Genomic DNA, 21,938 nt, shown 5'->3' on the forward strand with positions numbered 1-21,938 from the left:
AAACTATATGAGTGCGGATTTCGAACTCAGAACCTCTGACACGCTAGGCAAATGTTCTACCACTAGACCACTTGAGTTCATGTATTTACTCACGTGAAAACTCGGTGTTTACTCGGCGTGATCAATTCGCTCTTGAACATGCTGCCGTTCGTCTGAGTTACAATCTTCCTCTGAGGAAAAGCCAAGGTGAGTTATTCCTCGCTGTCCAGGATCATCTGAACGGCGTCTTTACCGGAGAAACGCGCCATCCTCTCTAAACGCGATGAACTATCAGTGAATCTGATCTGATGAAACTTCGTGTTTTCAAGGCATTGATCGGGGGGCGGGTGCGAAGCATAGATTACCTAAACTATTTACCATGTCAATAGCGCCGGGGGCGGGGCGGCCTCAGTTCATTATAGAGATAATTAGGCAGAAGGAAAAAACGGTACCTCTCCTTGCTTTCAAACGGATTACATGAGTTGAAAACATTTGTTTTTTATATTAATTACTTCATTTAAAAGAAGAGATTTCAAGCTTCATAAAGACATATATCACGTGCCTGTGTGAGAAGTATTCGCTGAGTTATGATTCATTTTCGGACGCGTTTCAGAATGGACTACACGGACAGAGAGAAGGCAGAACTCGCTCCGTGTTTATTTTTCTTAATTTGGCGAAAAGCACAACACTTTGCTTTTATTGTGAGTATACAGAAAAATAATACACATTTAACAGAATCGATTGATGTATGAAACTCCTATGGAAAATCAAAGTCAACAGAGTATTTATGAGTTTCTTTTACACTGATAAAAAAAAAGCGAGCTGGTATTGTTGTAGTGCCAATGTTGAGGTGCAATCGAGGAAATGACTTCTCAAAGATCTCAGATGCCAGAAAGATTAGACTTTATTTCACAAGCAAAGTCTGAACGTCCTTCTGCAGAAAGACGCCTCCTGCACGATTGTCCAGCAAACGTATATACCTACATCCTTCTCCCAAATATGGTAATACATGATGGTAATACATTCTATAGGTATTTTGAGAAATAGTTTTGTACCATGTGACATTACTGAAATAGAATTTACTGCTGCAGCAGCACAGCTCTCAGGCTTCCAAAGTCAATCCAAAGTCAATCAAAAGACACACAGAAGGAGATAATAGTGTACAAAAATACAGTTAAATTACTTATTTTCTAAATAATAAAATCTTCAACATTCCCCTCTCTGGGGCTTACTCAAGCCCCACAATCATTTCCCTTTTCCAGAGTGTAGTTTCAAAATCCAGTCCCCTCAGTTATACTACCTAGTGACTAAATTAAGTCACTCATTCTTATTTCCAATGACTGAAATTATGCCACCACACTCCGAGGAGCAATCGAGCCAAACATCTTTCTCCATTCATTTTTCTTTCTTTCAGTTGTTTTTCTTTCAATGGAGAAAGTAAAAGACCCGAATCCTCCCTAATCAAACATCAAACATTGTTATAAGCGTGAGCGTGTATTTTGTTCAGCCTTGCCTGTGGTTGTCACAGTTATGTAGAACACATCAAACATCAAATCATGCATTATACTATCCAAAGTTTTTCTTGAGGTGTAGACTTTCTCTTCGACCCAGACACTTTGCGCATCGTAGAGGGTCACCCTTTTTGGGCCAGAGGTTAGGCTAGCACATACACCCAGGGTCTGGCTCATCAATCATCTTCTTCGTCCTCATTTGAGGTACTTGATTCATTGTCCAATGCTTGTAAGATCCAATTTGTTTTTTCAGGGCAATCCTGACACTTTAGCACCTCCATTTGTTTAACTGTGGTTTTAACTACAAGCGATCGTAATATTGGAAGTACACAACAGAATAATAATCCTCCTATTAATATTGCAGCACCTAAAAACATTCCTAATTTTGCAAACCATGCTCCTATTGCACCAAAGTTTAAATCTAACCAGTCCCACATTTGGCTATCTCTTCCTGCATTTGCTTTAACTTCTGCTCTTAATCCTTTTATCTTAAGCATAGCTTCAGTAAATTTTCCTCCTGGAGCGGTATTATTTGGTATAAAAGTACAACACTGATCTCCAAACATAACGCATACTCCTTCTTTGTCTGCCAATAGCCAATTAAGGGCTTGTCTATTTTGCCATGTCATTTTACTTGTTTCACGTAGTTGTTCTCCTAATGCAGATAATGCATCATCAGTGTAATTAATAAATCTCTGCTGATTATAGTAAATATAATTGATCCATTCAACATTTTTGTTTTGCGTGATCCATATAAATATTGATTCAAACCCTGATTTAACTTCATCTCTAGCTTTAAATTCATTAGGGATACCTCTAGGTTGACCTATTGAATCTAAACTTACATTAGGATCTGGTTGATAAGCTCTCTTACTTCTGTTCTTGTCTTCCTTTACATTTTGTTCTGGTTCCCACTGTGCAATAGTAATTTCTTGAATTAATCTTACCCTAGCACATATTCCTTTCCATTTTAGCGGCAAGGATGCTAAAAGCCGTCCTTTTCCACAAGCCCAAAAGAAATCTGCTACTACCAATGTTTGATCTTCATATAGCTCTATTGACGGTAATGCTATAGTTTGGTTTTTACATTCTTGTTCTGGATTTATCTTTTTCCCCTTTTTAGTTCCTAGTGCTTGAAGTTCTGGGGCTCTTACAGGTATATTTGAATGCCTAGCGTTTGTTTTGTCTAGGTTCCATATTGTATCACACTTTCCATCAAATTCTCCTAAATTATGAATTCCTGTAGATTTATTAAAGCACTCATATTCTTGAGTGTAGTCTATACTGTACCATTTGGGGATTTCTACTTTTCCTTTTTCTATTTTAATATTTGAATTTACATCCCAATATTGACACCAGGTTCCCCAATGTGGTCTATTAAATTGTTCATGCAATTCAGAATTTCCTGAAAAAGCTAAACATTCAGCTGAGCAGTAAGGTCTAAAATAGTCATTTGTATGACAAAAGTGACTATTGAACACAGCACATTTTACGTAGTCATGTGGATTTGGAACTACTATTACCTTATTCAAGGGGGATTTAGAGCACATTAAGCAATTGCTCATGCCTATTTCTCTTGCTGTAAACGTTGCCCATTTATACCAATCATTATTCTGCGCTGTTTCCCATAAAATATCTCCTTCATTACCTCCCTCAATGTTTTCATCTTCAATATTTCTACGTTGTTTTGATAGCTTTTGCTCTTCAGTCACTTCTTGTTCTGTTGAGGTTATTGCTAAATTGTCACTAGTTATTGAGGGATAAGAAGTCAATTGTAGGGAAGTCTGGGTGGTGTTGTCTATAGTTTGAACTTGAAAGGAGGTTTGGGTGCTGATGCTTAAAGCTTGAACTTGCAGTATCAGATACAGTAAGCATGTGAGGATCATTATCAGACGCATTATCGGACTCATTTCTTTCAGTCTGATGATTTTCTCTACCTTGCTCACCGACTTGTTGTTCTGAGCTTTCAATATTCTGCACGCTTTCGTCCTGTCTCTCCGTTCCACGTGTATTTTCTTCTCTTTCCTGTCTTTGTTTTGGAACTCTTGTGCAGTGGTTCAGATGATACCAGGTGGTCTTTCCTTCCACCTGGACTGCTGTCGGAGTAGCTGTCACTACTTTGTAGGGACCCTCTCTCCTGGGCTCGTTCCACTTTCTCCTGAACACCCTTAGATACACTAGATCACCTGGAACTACCGGACAATGTGTCTCTGTCTCCTCACTGGGCTGCTTTCTCGATTCCTGTAAATATATAGCTTTATGTATTGCAGTTAGTTTTTTCATATAGGATCTTAATTCCAGTTGCAATTGTTCCAACGGCGGTCCTTTGTAGGGACCTCTGCAATACGGCACAGGCATGGGTCGACCCGTAAGCATCTCATGCGGTGTTAGATGAGTGATTCTATTAGTTTGCATGCGGTAGCTCATTAGTGCAATTGGTAAAGCATCAACCCAATTAAGTTTAGTACTTTCACATATTTTATTGAGTTTGGTCTTGAGGGTACCATTAATTTTCTCAACTATCCCTTGCGACTGCGGATGATAAATACAGCCTAATCTTTGTTTTATTCTTAAATGCTGCAAAACTTGTTTTACAGTCTTTTGAATGAATGCTGACCCATTATCAGAACTTATTTCTGATGGTATTCCAAATCTTGGGATTACTTCTCTTGTCAAAAATTTAATCACTGTTCCGGATCCCTCATCCGCTGATGGTACTGCCTCTACCCATCTGCTAAATCGATCTATTATCACAAGCATGTACCTTTTGCCTTGTACTCGCTTTATCATGTCCACATAATCCATTACCAAGTGTCTGAATGGTCCTTCTGGTACTGGTATGTGGCCTATTGGTGTCGCTGTTCCTTTCCTAACATTGTTCTTGGCACAAATTTCACATGTGGACAGAAAATTGTCCACCATTGCATACAAATATGGAGACCAATATCCTTGCTGTTTAATCTTCCTAATCACTTCCCCTCTCGCGCAATGGTCAAAACCATGCGAATCCGCCATGAGAATATTTAAAAATGCAGTTGGTGCCACAATTTGTCCTTCATGTGAACGCCAAATATCTTGTGCATCTTTTTTGGCCCCTCTCTGATGCCACATTGAATGTTCATAAGGGCCTGCTTCTTGTTGAATTCGAACAATATCTTCCAGTTGAGGTTGTGGTTCTATTAGAACTACTGGATTTAATATTGCTACTTGACATCCTGATGCTTTTTTAGCTTCTAAATCTGCTACGTTGTTACCTTTAATGACAAAGTCATTTCCTTTTTTATGAGCCTGGCATTTGATGATTGCCAATCGTTTTGGTAGCATCATAGCAGAAATTAATTGACCTATTTGTTCTGCATGTTGGATTGGAGTTCCATCACTCTTTTTGAAACCTCTTTGTTTCCATACTGCACCAAACAAATGACATACACCATGAGCATATGCTGAGTCTGTAAAAATATTTGCTGTCAGTCCCTTTGCTAATTGACATGCAGTTGTGAGAGCTTTTAATTCTGCTAACTGAGCAGAACAAGGCTGTACACATTGTTGGGATATTACTGGTACAAATTCATCTTTGTCTTTTCTTACCACTGAATATCCTGTATGATTTCCCAGGTAATCTTTAAAACTAGAACCATCTACAAAGTAAATTACTTCTACTTCAGTTATTGGTGTAGATTCAAGATCTGGTCTTAATCTGGTGAATGCCAATGAATTGGCCACACAATCATGTTGCTTCCCTTCATAGTCCAAAGGAATTAACTCTGCTGGATTCACTGTATCACATCGTTTAATGGTAACATCTGGATACGTAAGTAATGATGAATATGCTAGAATACGAGCTTGAGTTAACACAAATTTTCCTTGTTCGATTAATTCTACAATCTTATGGTGTGCATAAATAGTTACTGGGTACCCCATAGTTATTGTAGATGCTTTTTCATATGCATAGTACACTGCTGCAAGGCCTTGTTGATAGCATGGTGGGTAGCCTTGAGCTACATTGTCCAGTTTGTTGCTATAATAAGCTATGGGCTGTTTTTTCCTGCCACTGCAAGTCTCTTGCATCAGAACAGCTGAGGCATAGCCATCAGTCCTGTTTGATACATATAAATGAAATTGTTTAGTATAATCAGGATTTGCAATTACAGGTGCCCTTTGTAATTCCTTTTTTATAGATTCAAATGCTATCATAGCATCTGTATTCCATTTCAATTGATTATTTAAATTTTGTAGTCCTGCTTGTTTCATGATTTCTCTCAATGGAGCTGTTTTTATTGCATAATCTTCTATCCAATCTGCACTGAAGCCAGTCATTCCTAGAAAAGTCATCATTTGTTTTACTGTTTGTGGCAATGGTGCTTTACTTATGCCTTCTAATTGATTTGGAGCTATCGCTTTTGTTCCATATGAAATTAACCTACCCAAATATTCAACCTGAGGCTGACAATATTGTAGCTTGGTTTTAGATGCTTTGTGACCTCCTTGGGCTAATTTTGTAAGTACCTTTATAGAATCTTTATGACATTGTTCTCGTGTTGTTGAGCAAATCATTAAATCATCTACATATTGCAGCAAAGTGCTATCTATCTCAAGGTCTTCCAAATCAGCTTTAAGAACTTGATTAAAAATATGTGGAGAGTGTTTAAATCCCTGAGGCATTCTTGTGTAAGTATATTTTTTTCCGGCATATAAAAATGCGAATAAATATCTACTGTTTTCATCCACGGGAATACTAAAGAAGGCATTACATAAATCAATTACTGTGAAATATTTTGCATCAGGAGGCACATTTGTTAACAGCGTATGTGGATTTGGAACATCAGCTGGCCAATCTTCTGTTATTTCATTAATTGCACGTAAATCATGTACAAGGCGCCATTTTGATTTGTTTGCTTTAATTACAGGCAAAATTGGAGTGTTACAGTAACTATTTGTTTCTATTAGCACTCCTGCTTTTACTAAACCTTCAATTGTATCTTTAATGCCTGCTTCTGCTTCAGGCCTCAAAGGGTACTGTGACTTACGAGGCAGGTGTACACCTGGCTTGAGTTGTATTGTTATTGGGCTAGCTGACTTTACCAATCCCACATCAGTGTCATGTTGAGACCATAACTCAGTTGGTACTTGTTGCTCAACTTCCTTAAATAGTTCCTCATCAATAGTCTCTATCGATTTGTTGGTTGTTATCATTTGTTTTTGTATTTCTTGATTAATGACAATCTCCTGAGGAGACCCCATTAATTTTGTTGTATACAAAATTTTAATGAAATTCTTGTCAACCGAATGAAAAATTGACGGATTTATTGTTGGCTCCCACTGGTATTGTTCTGCTTTTTTCATCATTGGCCCTAAATCTTTTGTCTCCCAATTCTTTCCTGCATACAAGGACACATGTGGAACAGAGTTTGGTACATTAAACCAATTTTTTATAAATTCATTTTCTGTTATACTCATTGCTGCTCCCTGTTTACCAATTATAATGTCTTTTACGTTTAGTTCAATCTTTTGGTTTTCAGTTTTCTCTTGCCATGCTTTTTCTATCTTTTCATCTCTTTCGGGGTCATATATCATAGTGCAATGAAATTCTGATTTTGGAAACTGTGCCTCAAAAATCTGTGCTTCAATGAACTTTCCCCATGTATTAATTATTTGTCTCACTTCGTTTTCTATTTGTCCTATCCAGTATACATTTGCTTTTGGTTCAGAGATCATCATTTGAGTTCTTATTCCCTGTAGGTCTATATACACTCCTTCTGGAGAACACCAAATTTGTAGCCCTAATTTACATAATGCATCTCTTCCTAACAAATTAACAGGAGTCTGATTTGATACGAGGACAGGTAGTGTCACACTTTTATTTTTAGTTTGTAAGCAAACTGGAGCAGTCATAGGAATTAGCTGCGTTTGTCCCGAGAATCCTATTGTCTTTGCAAATTTTCCAGACAAGGGGAGATGTGAGGCATAATTTGAATTTACACATGTATAAACAGCTCCTGTATCTACTAGCATGGGTGTAGTTTTACCTTCTATTTTAATTTTTAACATTGGTTCTTGATCAGCATTAGTTGTCAAAATTGGCAGCTGATTATCCCCTTTAGGATTCTCTGGGCACCCCTAATATCCCTGATTTGGACCTCCCCAAGGGTTTACTGGGCCTTGACTCGGACCCCGAAAAGGGCGCTGCCATCTTCCCCCCCTTCCACTCCTCAGTGGCTGTGACCATGGATTGATGAGACAATTGTCTCTATTATGTCCTGGATTTCCACATCCCCAGCATACTTGGATATTATCAGGCCTGCCTTTTCCTCTTTGTCCCCCTTGTGGTGGATATCTTTTCCATCCCATTGGTTGCTGCTGTGGAGCATAGACATTGACAGTGGGTGCAGGGATCTGTTGTACATTTGGAGGTATTGCTACAGGCGGGGGCAGCTGCATAGGTGTCTGTGGAGCCATTACTGTCATTTGATCTGACTCTTCTCTTTTTACAGTAGCTTGAATCTTTTTCTTATTATTGCTTGTCAGCTGCTCAATCTGTAACTGAGTCAGTTTTCTTTGCAGTTCTTTTTCTTGAATCTTTAGTCTTAGTTCATTTTTTCTGTATTGTTCTACAGCATGAGTCACATAATCACAAAACTCCTTGTGTGTTTTGGAATTTAGACCGACCACATCCTCCAGCTTGCTCTTTACTGTTTGCGGCATAGCATCTACCACAGCATTTCTGAAAAGTGTAGCCATTAATGGGTCTCCTTCTGGATTCCCTTCAGTCTCTTGCTTCCATCTTTTTAATTGTCTCTGTATGTATTCAATTGGGCTTTCTGTATCTCCCAGTTGTTCCCCCTTTAGTGATTTAGGGTCTATTCTGGTTGGATACTCGTCACGCAGCGCTTGCCATACTGCTGGACGGAATGCATCAAAAACAGTCCCATCCATGTAATAAGAGTCAACAGCTCTGTCTAAATCAGACGCTTGGAGGATTTCTTCCATTTTTGATCCTCCTATGATTTTTGCCAGAAGTGCTTTAATGTCCCCCACAGATAACAATTTGCCCATTGTTTCTTCTTCAAACACTCTGATCCACTTTCCAGCCCCCTCATGAATGTTTGGGAGGCGAGTGACTAACCCCTCAAGGTCCTGTGAGGCCCAGGGCACATATTGACCCTCTGTACCCTTAATCAGAATTGGGAGTTGTTTTGCCATCGGTCTAAGCCTTCCTTTTTCTCTTCCCTGTGTCCACCTTTCCTCATCAAATGATAACTCCTGTTCACTTCCTTCATTTAAACTGTCCAATAGTCTACTTCTGCTTTTGACTAATTTATCTGTATCATCTATTAATTGTTCTGTTTCTTTAATTCTTTCCTCTATTTCATCCGCAAAGATTTCCTCTTTTTTCTTTGTTTCTTTGTCTGTCTCTTTTATTATTTTCCTTGCTTGCTTTATGCTTTTCAATAAATCTTCTCCCTCTTGTTTGAACAATGCCAGCACTGCCTGTTCTTTTTCTCGTTTAGCTTCTCTATTTTTTCTTTTTAGGCTTTTATTCTTTATCTTATGATTTTTTATCAAAGTTTCCATTTCTTCGCATAATGTTACGTCAAATGTTCCTTCTTTTGGCCATTTTGTCATCATATCTTGAGTTCTCTTTTGCCATTTAATTGACATTTTATCAATTAATTCCTTACACAAAGGGTATTTTAACCCCAGCATTTCCACTGGAGAGGCCATAATTCTTCTTTAATCAATTTATTTTAAGAAACAAATTCCAAGTTCCAAATCTTTTTTTCTTTTCTCCTCTCAACAGGAACCCAATATACTGTTTAATTTATTTTTCCTCTATCCTTCTTTAACTTGTATTTGAATGTTTACTCATACACAAATTTTTCTGTATTTATTTAATTCTTATTCAAATATCACCAATCATTGAAAACCACCACCTTTTTATTTCGACTATAGTATTTATCTATTATCATCTATTAAATTTTGCATAAACAGAATAACTAATTATTTAACACCACTGAATTGGATATCTTATATACTTTATTATATTAATCTATTTTTGCAAAGCTAATTTTCTAACTTAATTTCTCTCACATTCACAGTCATTCAACATTCATTCATTCCCAAAAGTCCTTTATTGATTGGGGACAATTTTTATTCTTTCATTTTTGTTCCTCAGGGCTTATTGCTGTTCATCCCCGGGACTCATACACTCATTCCTTTATCTCTGCTCGAGTGAACAACTCCCTCACCACCAGACCACAGTCTGTGAGGTCAGCAAGGGGTCATGCTCCACAAGAGACAGAGCTTATTTTTAACCACAAGCATCCAAAGCCCACTCACACACAAATATTTACTCCACTCCCTGTCAGCCTTACTTAAAACAGTGAAAAACAATACACTTTTAAAACCTCTATTTATACTATCTTATTCATATACCTCTTCACTCCCTCAACAGAAAAGAGTCATATATGATCTTAATTCCCCTGAGCAAACTCTTATTAGAGTAATAAGGTACCCGGAAATTGACTTAATCTGCAATCATGCTCATTTGTATCCTTCAAGGCCCTCTTACAAATGTCTGCAGATCAACCATCTATATAAGCTAAACTACACCTGTATCAATCAATGCCCACTTACAGGTATAAAACATCAATAACTGATATCCTTATATCAGTACACTTGTCATCCATCAAGGCCCACTTGACAAGTAAGACATAACTATCCTATTCCATAAACCTCTGTGATTCACTTCCTCAACACAACAGAGTGAAATAAGACCTAACTTCTACTGTGTTCATGCTATTCTTGTATCCATCAAGGCCCACTTACAAGAACCCACAGTCTAATAATTGATATCCTTATCAATAAATTCAAACCCTCTGTGTGCATGCTTTTTGCTCATCATCCTTCAAGGCCCACTTGATGAACAAACACAAAACTTTTACGTACGTACGTCAAAAACTCTCAGCGCTAAATATGCAGTACCAGTACTTCAAATAATTCACACAGAATTACTCCAAGCACTGGCAAAGTCTATTGGAGCTCCCTGCGCTTTTACCATATCATTTGATATCCTCAAGGCCTTCTTATTAGAAATCACACTTCATGCATAATTTCTGGAGTCTGAGTTTTTCATTCAAAAAATTTTCTTTTTTAGTTCGTTAAATTTAAAGAAGCTTTTTTAAGTGCCTCACCGTAACGGACAAATGTCTGGGCGAACCACACAAACTTAAGCAAAAACTGCTTACCTTGGCCAAGAATAGAGTTTGTGCCGCTCGTCCCAACACAGCCCGCCGCAGTTCGTCACCAGCTCCTAAGGGGTCCCATCTGGGGTGCCAAATGTTGTAGTGCCAATGTTGAGGTGCAATCGAGGAAATGACTTCTCAAAGATCTCAGATGCCAGAAAGATTAGACTTTATTTCACAAGCAAAGTCTGAACGTCCTTCTGCAGAAAGACGCCTCCTGCACGATTGTCCAGCAAACGTATATACCTACATCCTTCTCCCAAATATGGTAATACATGATGGTAATACATTCTATAGGTATTTTGAGAAATAGTTTTGTACCATGTGACATTACTGAAATAGAATTTACTGCTGCAGCAGCACAGCTCTCAGGCTTCCAAAGTCAATCCAAAGTCAATCAAAAGACACACAGAAGGAGATAATAGTGTACAAAAATACAGTTAAATTACTTATTTTCTAAATAATAAAATCTTCAACAGTATCGCCGGCGATACCGCCGACCTCAGGGGGTTAATTAGGGTTGAAGCTAAACTCTGCAGGGCTGTGGCCCTCCAGGAACTGAGTTTGACACCCCTGTCCTACGTCATTCCTCTCCGAATTTCTCCAGTGTCTCGTCCCACCGTGTTTCCTGGTCCTCCTCATATGTTAGTTCTCTCCTACCTTCCAATCCAGTGAGGTGTGTGTCTCCAAATGCCAGCCTGCTTCTGTCATCCACCATCATCTGCACCTGTAAGACAGAGACTTCCATTATCACCCATATCAAGCCATCTATATCTGTTAAATTCACCTACCTGTTTTCCATTATCCCGCTCTTTGCTGAAAAATAAACACCTGTCATTTTATATCACTGTTTCCGAGTCAGCAAAGAGCAAACAGTTTCACTTTATTTTGATAGTCCCTTCAACACATTCTGTTGACTATAGTAACAGTATAGTAAGTAATGTTGCACCTACAGTACATGTCTACTAACTCTCAGTAGACTGGTAGAGTAAGAATAAGTTGACATGTAGTTGCAATGTTATTTATAGTGTAATAGCAAATTTCAATTATTAATGAGAAACACAGCATCAACAGGTGTAAGAAGCATTAAGAGGCAAAATTGTAATAATGAGAAAAGGGATTATTTTCTGAGGATTCTTTTGACAACTGCAGCCACCCAATTGTGAAATAGAATGCCTACTGGACTCAATAAACATAGACATTTTATACAGGTTTCTGACATTCTGTAAATTTCCTTAAATACATATACCCCTGGTTTCACAGACAGGGCTTAAGACTAGTCCTAGACTAAAATGTAAGTCTGAGCTGTTTCCACTGAAATAAACTTGCACTGACTGATCTTAAAAATATATCAGTGCCTTTTTAGTTTTAAGATGCACATCGGTAATGTTTTTTTCTAAGCATGTTTATAAAAATTACTTAAATGTCCTAATTGATCTATGGTCTAATCCTGGCTTAGTCTAAGCCCTGTCTGTGAAACCGGGCCCTTATATCTCAAGCTAGTATCCCAGCTAACAGGGAACGTTCTCAGAACATTGGCTAACGTTCTCTGAAAGTTCTCTAAAAGTTATCAAAAACGTTCTTGCTGTAACGTTATTATAACGTTGTGCCAACGTTATATGTCATTGATAAACGTTCTAAAAACATTAGCATTAAAACGTTATTCTTACGTTGTTAGTGGAACGTTTTAAAAACGTTATTATGTTAAAAAAAAAATTAAGATAAAAGTTCTCAAAGTTACCAAAGTAACGTTGTGCCAACATGTCATTGATAAACGTTTTAAAAATGTTATTATGTTAAAAAATATATATTAGTCATTACAAATTAGTTATACAGCTTTTTATTCTGCAAATCAACTTCAGAAACATAATTTGTAAATCCAGATACACAATGCACTGAAATTTAACTATTTCATTAAAATATTTTTTATGGTAAAAAAAAAAACAGAATATAAAAGAATTATGTACAGGAAAATAGCAGTATTCATTTAAGTTGAGTGCATTTTGCTTGTTGTATGAATTAGAAACTTTTATCACAATGCTGATTAATTTAGATAAAAGTTCTCTCAAAGTTACCAAAGTAACGTTGTGCCAACATGTCATTGATAAACGTTATTCTTACTTGTTAGTTGAACGTTTTAAAAACGTTACTAAATTAAAACAAATATTAGTAATTACAAATTAGTCATACAGCTTTTATCTTCTGCAAAACAACTTCAGAAACATAATTTGTATATAGCCTACAGTGACACAATGCACTGAAATTTTATTGGGGGGTTAAAATATTTATTAAATATTTTTATTAGTTTAGACAAAAATCCCAGATATAAAATAATTATTTATTCAACAGGAAATAATTCAAAAACTACAGTCAATTATAAATTTGGTTGTACCTAAAAAAAAATAAAAATAAATACAACTAGCGTTTTTAATAACTTTTGCAATTACAGTCAAAGAGAAAACAGGGAATGTGTTATATCCATAGACTGTAGTTTTATCTGATCATTCCCCACATCCGAACGACCTATTACCTAAGATGGGCGTGGTTTTGCAGCGCACGGCACTACCCGTCAATTAAACACAGCGTCAGCGGGACAAGACGTCAGACGTCGACGGAGACGACAGCTTTTAGGTAAGTTGGTTGAATTTTGCGTGTTGTATGAATCAAATACTTGTATCAGTGCTAATTAACTTAGTTTTGCAGCAGTTGCTACTGTTTTAATAAAGTTAACTAGATCATCAGTTTGCATGAACTGTCTTGAGTAACGTAAACTGCTCCCGCAGTCCACAGAGCAGTTAACAACACTACACAAATATGTAGTTAACCCTCTGGGGTCTGAGGTGTTTTTGGGGTCCTTGAGATGTTCTGACATGCCCTGACATTTGTGCTTTTTTCAGTTGCTTATAAACATAGTAATGGCAAAAAAAAAGTACACACTATTTAGCACAAACAGGGCTACCATAATATGTGAGCAACAAGAATGTACATGTCTGCATTTTTGAGAGAATAATGTTTATGCGTGGTTATTGAAAAAACTAAAAACTAAAGTTTCTGAAATAAGACCACAAAACACACACTAAATATGTGCCAATAAGACTTTTGTCTAATAGATGCCATTGCCTAGTGTTTTTTCTTCAAAATTATGTGAAAATCACCCTGCCTAATCCTTCACATAACACAATACATTGATTTGAATTTTGCAAAGCACTTTCTGTTTGGAAAGGCAATATTCGAGTGGGCGTCGACGTCGATCATGCATATGTAGTGGTTCACACCTGAGGACCGCATACTTAATGAGCCATTCATTCAGGTGAGTCACTGAGCCACAAGAATGCAAGAGCAACAGTTGGAAGCATCTCAATTCTTTTTTTATTTTTCCACATATTGTGCTTGCAATTTGGCCTATAATAGCCAAGGAAAACATGTAATTGTGCAGTTAATTCTCATACTGTATTTTCAGTTTTGGAATATTTATCCTCTCCCCAAATTTGTCACTAATAAAACACAATAAAAATTATTTAAAGAAAAGGCTTATATTTACCTTTTAATAGTTTGTTTACATCTACCTTGTAAATATTTAAATAAACAACAATTCAAGTGTAATCTTTCTTTGTACAAACTAAAGTATACATTTTATCATACATATTTCAAAGTTAAGGATTTGATTGATTATTTGATTATTTTTGACAAAAAAATTGGCAAATAAAAGCTTATTTGAGGTGGCAGATATTTTACAGTAAAAATGTATAATCTATCCAAAACTAATCAACGAAATGTTGTCTTTCATATGTCTGTAACATAGGTCTTTCATTTTTATTATAAGGAATATAAATTCAGACGCGAGTCAGACGCGGATACTGTGTTTGTTTTAGGCTCGCGCAGTCTTCACTCGGACGCGCGCTTCAATCCGTTGTGGAGACTCTCTTTTCGTTCCAGTGAAATTACAAAACAAAATACACACAAACATGTGTGGTTGTATATCAGGCAGAGGCCTGATATACAACCACTGATAAACATAATCTGATTTGACAAAAAAAAAAAAAAACTATATGAGTGTGGATTTCGAACTCAGAACCTCTGACACGCTAGGCAAATGTTCTACCACTAGACCACTTGAGTTCACGTATTTACTCACGTGAAAACTCGGTGTTTACTCGGCGTGATCAATTCGCTCTTGAACATGCTGCCGTTCGTCTGAGTTACAATCTTCCTCTGAGGAAAAGCCAAGGTGAGTTATTCCTCGCTGTCCAGAATCATCTGAAGAGCGTCTTTACCGGAGAAACGAGCCATCCTCTCTAAACGCGATGAACTATCAGTGAATCTGATCTGATGAAACTTCGTGTTTTCAAGGCATTGATCGGGGGGCGGGTGCGAAGCATAGATTACCTAAACTATTTACCATGTGAATAGTGCCGGGGGCGGGGCGGCCTCAGTTCATTATAGAGATAATTAGGCAGAAGGAAAAAACGGTACCTCTCCTTGCTTTCAAACGGATTACATGAGTTGAAAACATTTGTTTTTTTTATTAATTACTTCATTTAAAAGAAGAGATTTCAAGCTTCATAAAGACATATATCACGTGCCTGTGTGAGAAGTATTCGCTGAGTTATGATTCATTTTCGGACGCGTTTCAGAATGGACTACACGGACAGAGAGAAGGCAGAACTCGCTCCGTGTTTATTTTTCTTAATTTGGCGAAAAGCACAACACTTTGTTTTTATTGTGAGTATACAGAAAAATAATACACATTTAACAGAATCGATTGATGTATGAAACTCCTATGGAAAATCAAAGTCAACAGAGTATTTATGAGTTTCTTTTACACTGATAAAAAAAAAGCAAGCTGGTATCGCCGGCGAGACCGCCGACCTCAGGGGGTTAAAACTGAAGAATAAACGCGAAATTACATTGATGTCTTTATTTAGATTCACCTTTTCCAGTGTCCTTGTTTGCTTTTTCAATATAGCTAAACTGATTTGAATTTGAACCCGTTCTTGAGATTCAAAAGTTAATCGGCTAACGTTAGCTCAATTAACGTTAGCTTAGCTAACTTATGGCCTGGGCATTTTCCCCTCCAGTTATCTGTTTCATGTGTCAAGTTCGTCATATTGAAATCTGTAACTTATTTGTAATTTTATCGTGTAAGTTGTCCACAGTGTTTGCAGTTTTACAGGTTATAACAAGCTCCTATGTGACATTTAAAAAAGGAAGGATATCCCCAGGCTCCTCTTAAATTTGATATTTGGATCGAGCACTTGACAACAGTAATGGACCCTTTTCACAGACTGTAATTACGCGTTTTAACAACCATCAGTATCGTAAATTGTGCTAGTTTATAATATACAGTGTATGGAAGGCCATATTTTCAATTCCTCCAGGCAGCTATTTTTGGGAAAGTGCTATCTATTTGAATTGGAGAATACTGAAATCTCAAAAACTGCTTAACAAACTCAGTTAAATAACATATTTCACTGAGAACAACACTGTTTGCCCCTCTTGCTCAAATTGCATTATAATTTGTGTTTTTGGCTTGGTGCAGTTGTAGGAGTTTCTATGGTAACCGGCGCCTCTGGCATTGCAGTGATGCAGAGCCATTGAAAGAGACTTGCAACAACTTTGATCTCATGGTCACGTGGTTCATGTAGTCCCTCCCCTTTCGGTGGAATACCATGGGACCTTAATTTGGAAAAATATTGTATGGTAGCCAATGGCGAGAGACAACCACTGATCTATATAGATCAGTGGAGACAACAAATAGCCTATTTTGATCTCGTTTGAATTGTGCCCTGAATTACACATATGATGTTTGTCAATTTAAAAGATACATTTTAAAGTCAAGAAAGTCGCAGCTTGATGTAAAACTGTTGAGGTATAAGACTGTGAAAATACGTAATTACAAAGACTACAAACCCAAAAGGCGCACATGTGACGTCATACCTTTTCGCTCAATGAATGAAGCTAACTTTACTGAAGCTAATGTCTGTCATTTTTTTTCTATAGTCTTACGTTATAATCGTAACGTTACGCCGTCATGGCTGAGTGTTTTGTACCAGACTGCACACATACGAGCAACGGATGGTGACGTACATATAGTGCGAGACGAGAGATGTAGTTCATTGAGCGATTTTCACAATTATCTTTTAAATTGACAAACATCATATGTGTAATTCAGGGCACAGTTCAGACAGAATAAAAAGATAAGTTGTCTCTTGCCATTGATACATATTTTTTCCGAAATAAGGTCCCATGAGCCGGAAGCGGAGGGGAGGGACTTAGGCTCTCTTTAGTGCGAAACAACTGCGCTCAATGTTTTTAAATGGTTTAAGCAGGAAAGACAGCAGTTTCATTATATTCACAGCAATTTCTGCTAAATATTAACGCATTAATATACATTGATTACTAAGAGGACCACATTAACTGGGGCATTTTATTCTGGGGAGTGATGGAGAGACAACATTAATGTTTTTCTTGAGTTTAACCCTCGTGTTTTCCTATATGATAATTGGGTCACACACTCGAGTGACCAAACACCTTAAGTGTACCTTTTCATCAATTCAACAAAATGTACTATATTTTAGTTCAATAATTATTTAATATTTTAAGCTTTTTGTTACTTAATAATATTTGTGCAATAATTATGATCCATTAATGACCATTTAAAATATTTTTTATTTAAGCAAAGTTATCATTAGATTGCAGTTTTGGGGTGTGGCACGGCTCATTAATGCAATTTAAACTTTAAGAGTGCATTAAAATAGAAACAATACAAAGTCCTTGAGCATGAAAAGCAATATAAATTTAGTAGCATCTGGCTTAGGGACAAGAGCAGAGAGCTTGTCTCGTATCTTCATGTTTTCTCCCAATATTCCAAAGCAGATTAAACTTTTTGTAAATTGTCAGAAAATCTAATTAGATATTCTGCATGAGCAAGTACAGCATCCCAGTGCTTTTATACTAATCTCACCACACTTTAATACAACACTGTTTTATTTTCTCTGTGCAGTGTCTCCGGAGATCCTCTCAGGGTTCAGTTCAGTCCAGTCCGATGTGCCGGAAGTGGAAGCTGATGTGATTGTGGATATTGTCATTTAAAATGTTATTATTATTTTTTTAGCTTGCTGATAGGTTAGGGCAGTGGTTCCCAATTCCAGTCCTCGTGACCCACTGCTCTGCACATTTTGTATGTCTCCCTTATTTAACACACCTGAATCAGATCATCAGCTCATTAGGAGAGACTCCATGAACTGAACTGAGTGTGTCAGATAAGAGAGACATACAAAATGTGCAGAGCAGTGGGTCACGAGGACTGGAATTGGGAACCACTGGGTTAGGGTTAGGTAAAGAGGTAGTTTTAGTTTTGTTTCATGTTTAATTATTTTGAAGTTTAATCAGTTTGTTCTATATTTTAGTCCAGGTTTATTTTCATGTTAATTTCAATTAAAGTCGGTTTCAATTGTATTTGTATCTTGAAATAAACTACACTTTGGTTCACTTCAGCTCGCCTTCAGTGGACTACATTACACATAGACATGATTCATGGGTCTTTTTGATTTTAATTATCTTTCTAGATCTTTTGTCTTAATTTTAAAATCTGAAAGTTCTTAAGGTGCTTTCATAAAATGATTACATGATTACAAAGCAATAACATTAATACAACGTTTTATAACAAGATAATTAAACGTTCTAATAACGTTTTTAATAACGTTCTTATAACTAATAAATAACATTAATACAACGTCTAAAAAACTGGACGTTTTGAACGTTCCTAGAACATTCAGAAATAAAGTTTTTATAACTTAATGGGAACGTTATGGAAACGTTCTTATTACCTAAGAATTGAACATTCTAATAACGTTTGAATAACGTTCTTATAACCAAGCAAGAACATTAATACAACGTTTATATAACAGGAGAATTTTACGTTCTAATAACGTTTTGAATAATGTTCTTATAACTAAGAAATAACGTTAATACAACGTCTAAAAAACTGGACGCTTTGAACGTTTCTAGAACATTCAGAAATAACGTTTTTATAACTTAATGGGAACGTTATGGAAATGTTCTTATAACCTAAGAATTGAATGTTCCAATAACGTTTGAACAACATTCTCATAACCAAGCAAGAACGTTAATACAACGTTTATATAACAGGAGAATTGAACGTTCTAATAACGTTTTGAATAACGTTCTTATAACTAAGAAATAACGTTAATACAACGTCTAAAAAACTGGACGCTTTGAACGTTTCTAGAACATTCAGAAATAACGTTTTTATAACTTAATGGGAACGTTACGGAAACGTTCTTATAACCTAAAATTGTTAGCTGGGATGGACTGGTTTCTACCCCCCCTGGGCAGGTCATGCTGTTCTTTGTCCCTGAGAAGCCAAAAGGCCTTCATTTACAATCTAAATGACCTCCTGCTTCCCTCAGGAGGGGGCCTGGGACCCTACTATACGACACCCTGTATTCCTTGACTAAAACTCTTTCTCGTGCCCCAGGTGTCTGTTATCTTCCTGGCCCATCTGGCGTTATTGTGTTTGTTCTTTCATGTCCCTTCAGCTGTTAGAAACCCTCACAGAAACACATGACTAAATGAAATTAACAGTTTGGAAACGATGAATATAAGTAATACTGAATTTTTCCATAACAATTCCTCCTCTTTATCATTCTCTGATAAAATATATATATATAAAAATTCAGCCTTGTTTTCTAATTTTAATTAGACCCATTACGCTATTAAATCTTCAGAATAGAATCAATTCAAGTTTTTTTACATCACAGTTATACCCCTCATGTTTGACTTTCGTATACCTGATCATTTTACTTGAATTCAGCAATATTCAACAATCTTAAAAAGATACAAAGAAATAAAAGTACATAAAAATCCCTTATTTCAAATTCTGTCTTAAAAGATACAAAGAAATAAAAGTACAAATTTCAAATTCTGTCTTTTAACCCTCTTTACATATCATCATTCTTGAAATGGAAAAATAAAATAAGAAAAATAAAGAAAACCAGTAATAAAAAAAAAAAAAAATAAATAAAAAATAAAAAATAAAATAAAAATAAACTAAGTCAATAATATCAAAATTTAAACAATCAATAAAAGTTTCAGAAAATCTCTTTCATGTTCCCAGAAAGGTAAAGAAAAAATGTATCACATCCCTGTGTAAATGTCATCACTGTCATAATCATACTGCTCTTCACCAGTGGCCGGATACACAGTCAGTTTTACTGCTTGAACTGACGTCACCGTGCTACCTGTCCCCGCCCTGATCAGTCTCTGTACTGAACTGGAAATGCACGTCATGATACATGGTAAACAGAATAAAATTAACAATCCCATTCCAACAATTGGCAAGACAACTTGAATTATTCGGTAGAACCACCCTGACCACAAAGACATCAGCCATCCCGCCCACTGACTACCAGTAGCCGGAGAGGGCTCCTTTACGGCTTCCCTCATGTGATCAATGATATTGGTTATGTTGTCACTGTAATCAGAAATGTTAAAACAACATGATACTCCCAACATTTTACAAACTCCACCCCTCTCTGCCGTGAGAATGTCGAGGACCAAACGGTTCTGAATAACTGATTCTCTCAATTGACGCATTTCCTCGCTTATTAATGTCAAAGCATTTTCTGTGCTATTGGCTATCGCTAATACTGTCCATGCTAACCCATTAATCTTGTTAATCGTTACTGCTGTACCCACCCCTAAGAAAATTGACCAACCTATATTTGCTCCCGGTGTTGTCCACGGGTCAGTTAATGTATATCCTGCATAACTATTTGGCAGAGCTTCAGGCAGAATATTAATATCTCGTTTTTCTCTTTTACCTACTTTGTTTGGCAAATACACAGAAGTTCCCACATTCATCAAGGCTGGATAACAGCAACCTGACCAGTCTCTTTTAGGCAAACGGTGATAAGCTCTGTCGCCACATACCCACACCGCAGCTGATAAACTTTGGTTTGGTTTTTTGAATGGGCATGTGAAGTTGATTTCTTTGTTGTTGATGACCGCTGTACAATTGTCTATTGTTCTGTCATGTATGTTGATTTTGATTCTGCAGTCAGACCATCCAGTCCTTAATAGTCTTGGTCTGTTGAAACAGACGCAAACGTCACCCTGGGCATACGTTACCCTCAAAGGTGGAATTGCTATGTTAGTGTTGTTGTATTGTTGTATATGATCACAGTCGTCAGCAGGCTGTTTCATTGGTGTTCTTCCCTCTTCCAGGTCCACAACAGTTTTTAGCACATCAGTCATCTGCTGAGGAATAAGACACTTAGTTTCGTTGACTGTTGCTGTCGTCAGAGGGACAGCTTTCCATGCGTGCGACATTTGAAGACACATCCAGCAGCTTGACTTGATCTCCAGTTCCTCTTTCTGCAGCATTGCTAGCGCGCAGGCTTTGTTCCCCTGGCATTTCATCATTGCTTTCTTCACTTCAGGATTTATCTGACCTTTGTTTGTGTCTTCGTCCCCCATCCAGGCCAGTTCTTCTTCAGTAGCCTGTTCGACCTCGGGTGGCACAGGTGACAAGAAAGGTGTTGTCGTTGTTGCTGCTTGTGGTCTGGTTGCCTCGACTACCATAATGTCTATTGTCTCATACCAATCAGTTTCAGTCAAGTCCAGGGCACAGTAGTACCTGCCTTGGTCAGCACGTGCTGCATGTTTCATTTCCACTCTCATTCCGTATCTGTTGTTACTCATTTTGTCTTCAGCGTACACCTGAAATCTTTCATCATATTCCGTCCTGTAGTGATGAGCGTATGCTTTTACGTCGGTCCACGCACATGGGCTTTCGCAGAAGTAGAAATGTGCGTGCTCTTCGGTATGTCCATTGCACCCGAGACAGTTCTCCTGGAATGGGTTGCACTTGAAAGTCACACTTGATCCCTCCTCTATCGTGATGATGCTTCCATGCAGTCCTTTCACCGGCTCCACTTCCGTGAATGTGTCTCTTTTATCATGTTGTCTGATGGTGCTGTTCAGCACAGATGTTTCAGAACAAATAGTCACTGATATCAAAGTTAAGATGAATATAGTCTTACAAGGTTCACATATTCCTGGCAGTCTAAATGGGTACCATGGTCTCAAACAATCCATCTTGTCTAGTGATTACAGTTTTTTTTTGCAATGGTCAATGTCTCTGTTTGTGGTTGCACAAATGGTTTTGTTCTGCCTGAGTGAC

This window comes from Rutilus rutilus, assembly GCF_951802725.1.
Source record: "Rutilus rutilus genome assembly, chromosome: 1".
Classification (NCBI taxonomy): domain Eukaryota; kingdom Metazoa; phylum Chordata; class Actinopteri; order Cypriniformes; family Leuciscidae; genus Rutilus; species Rutilus rutilus.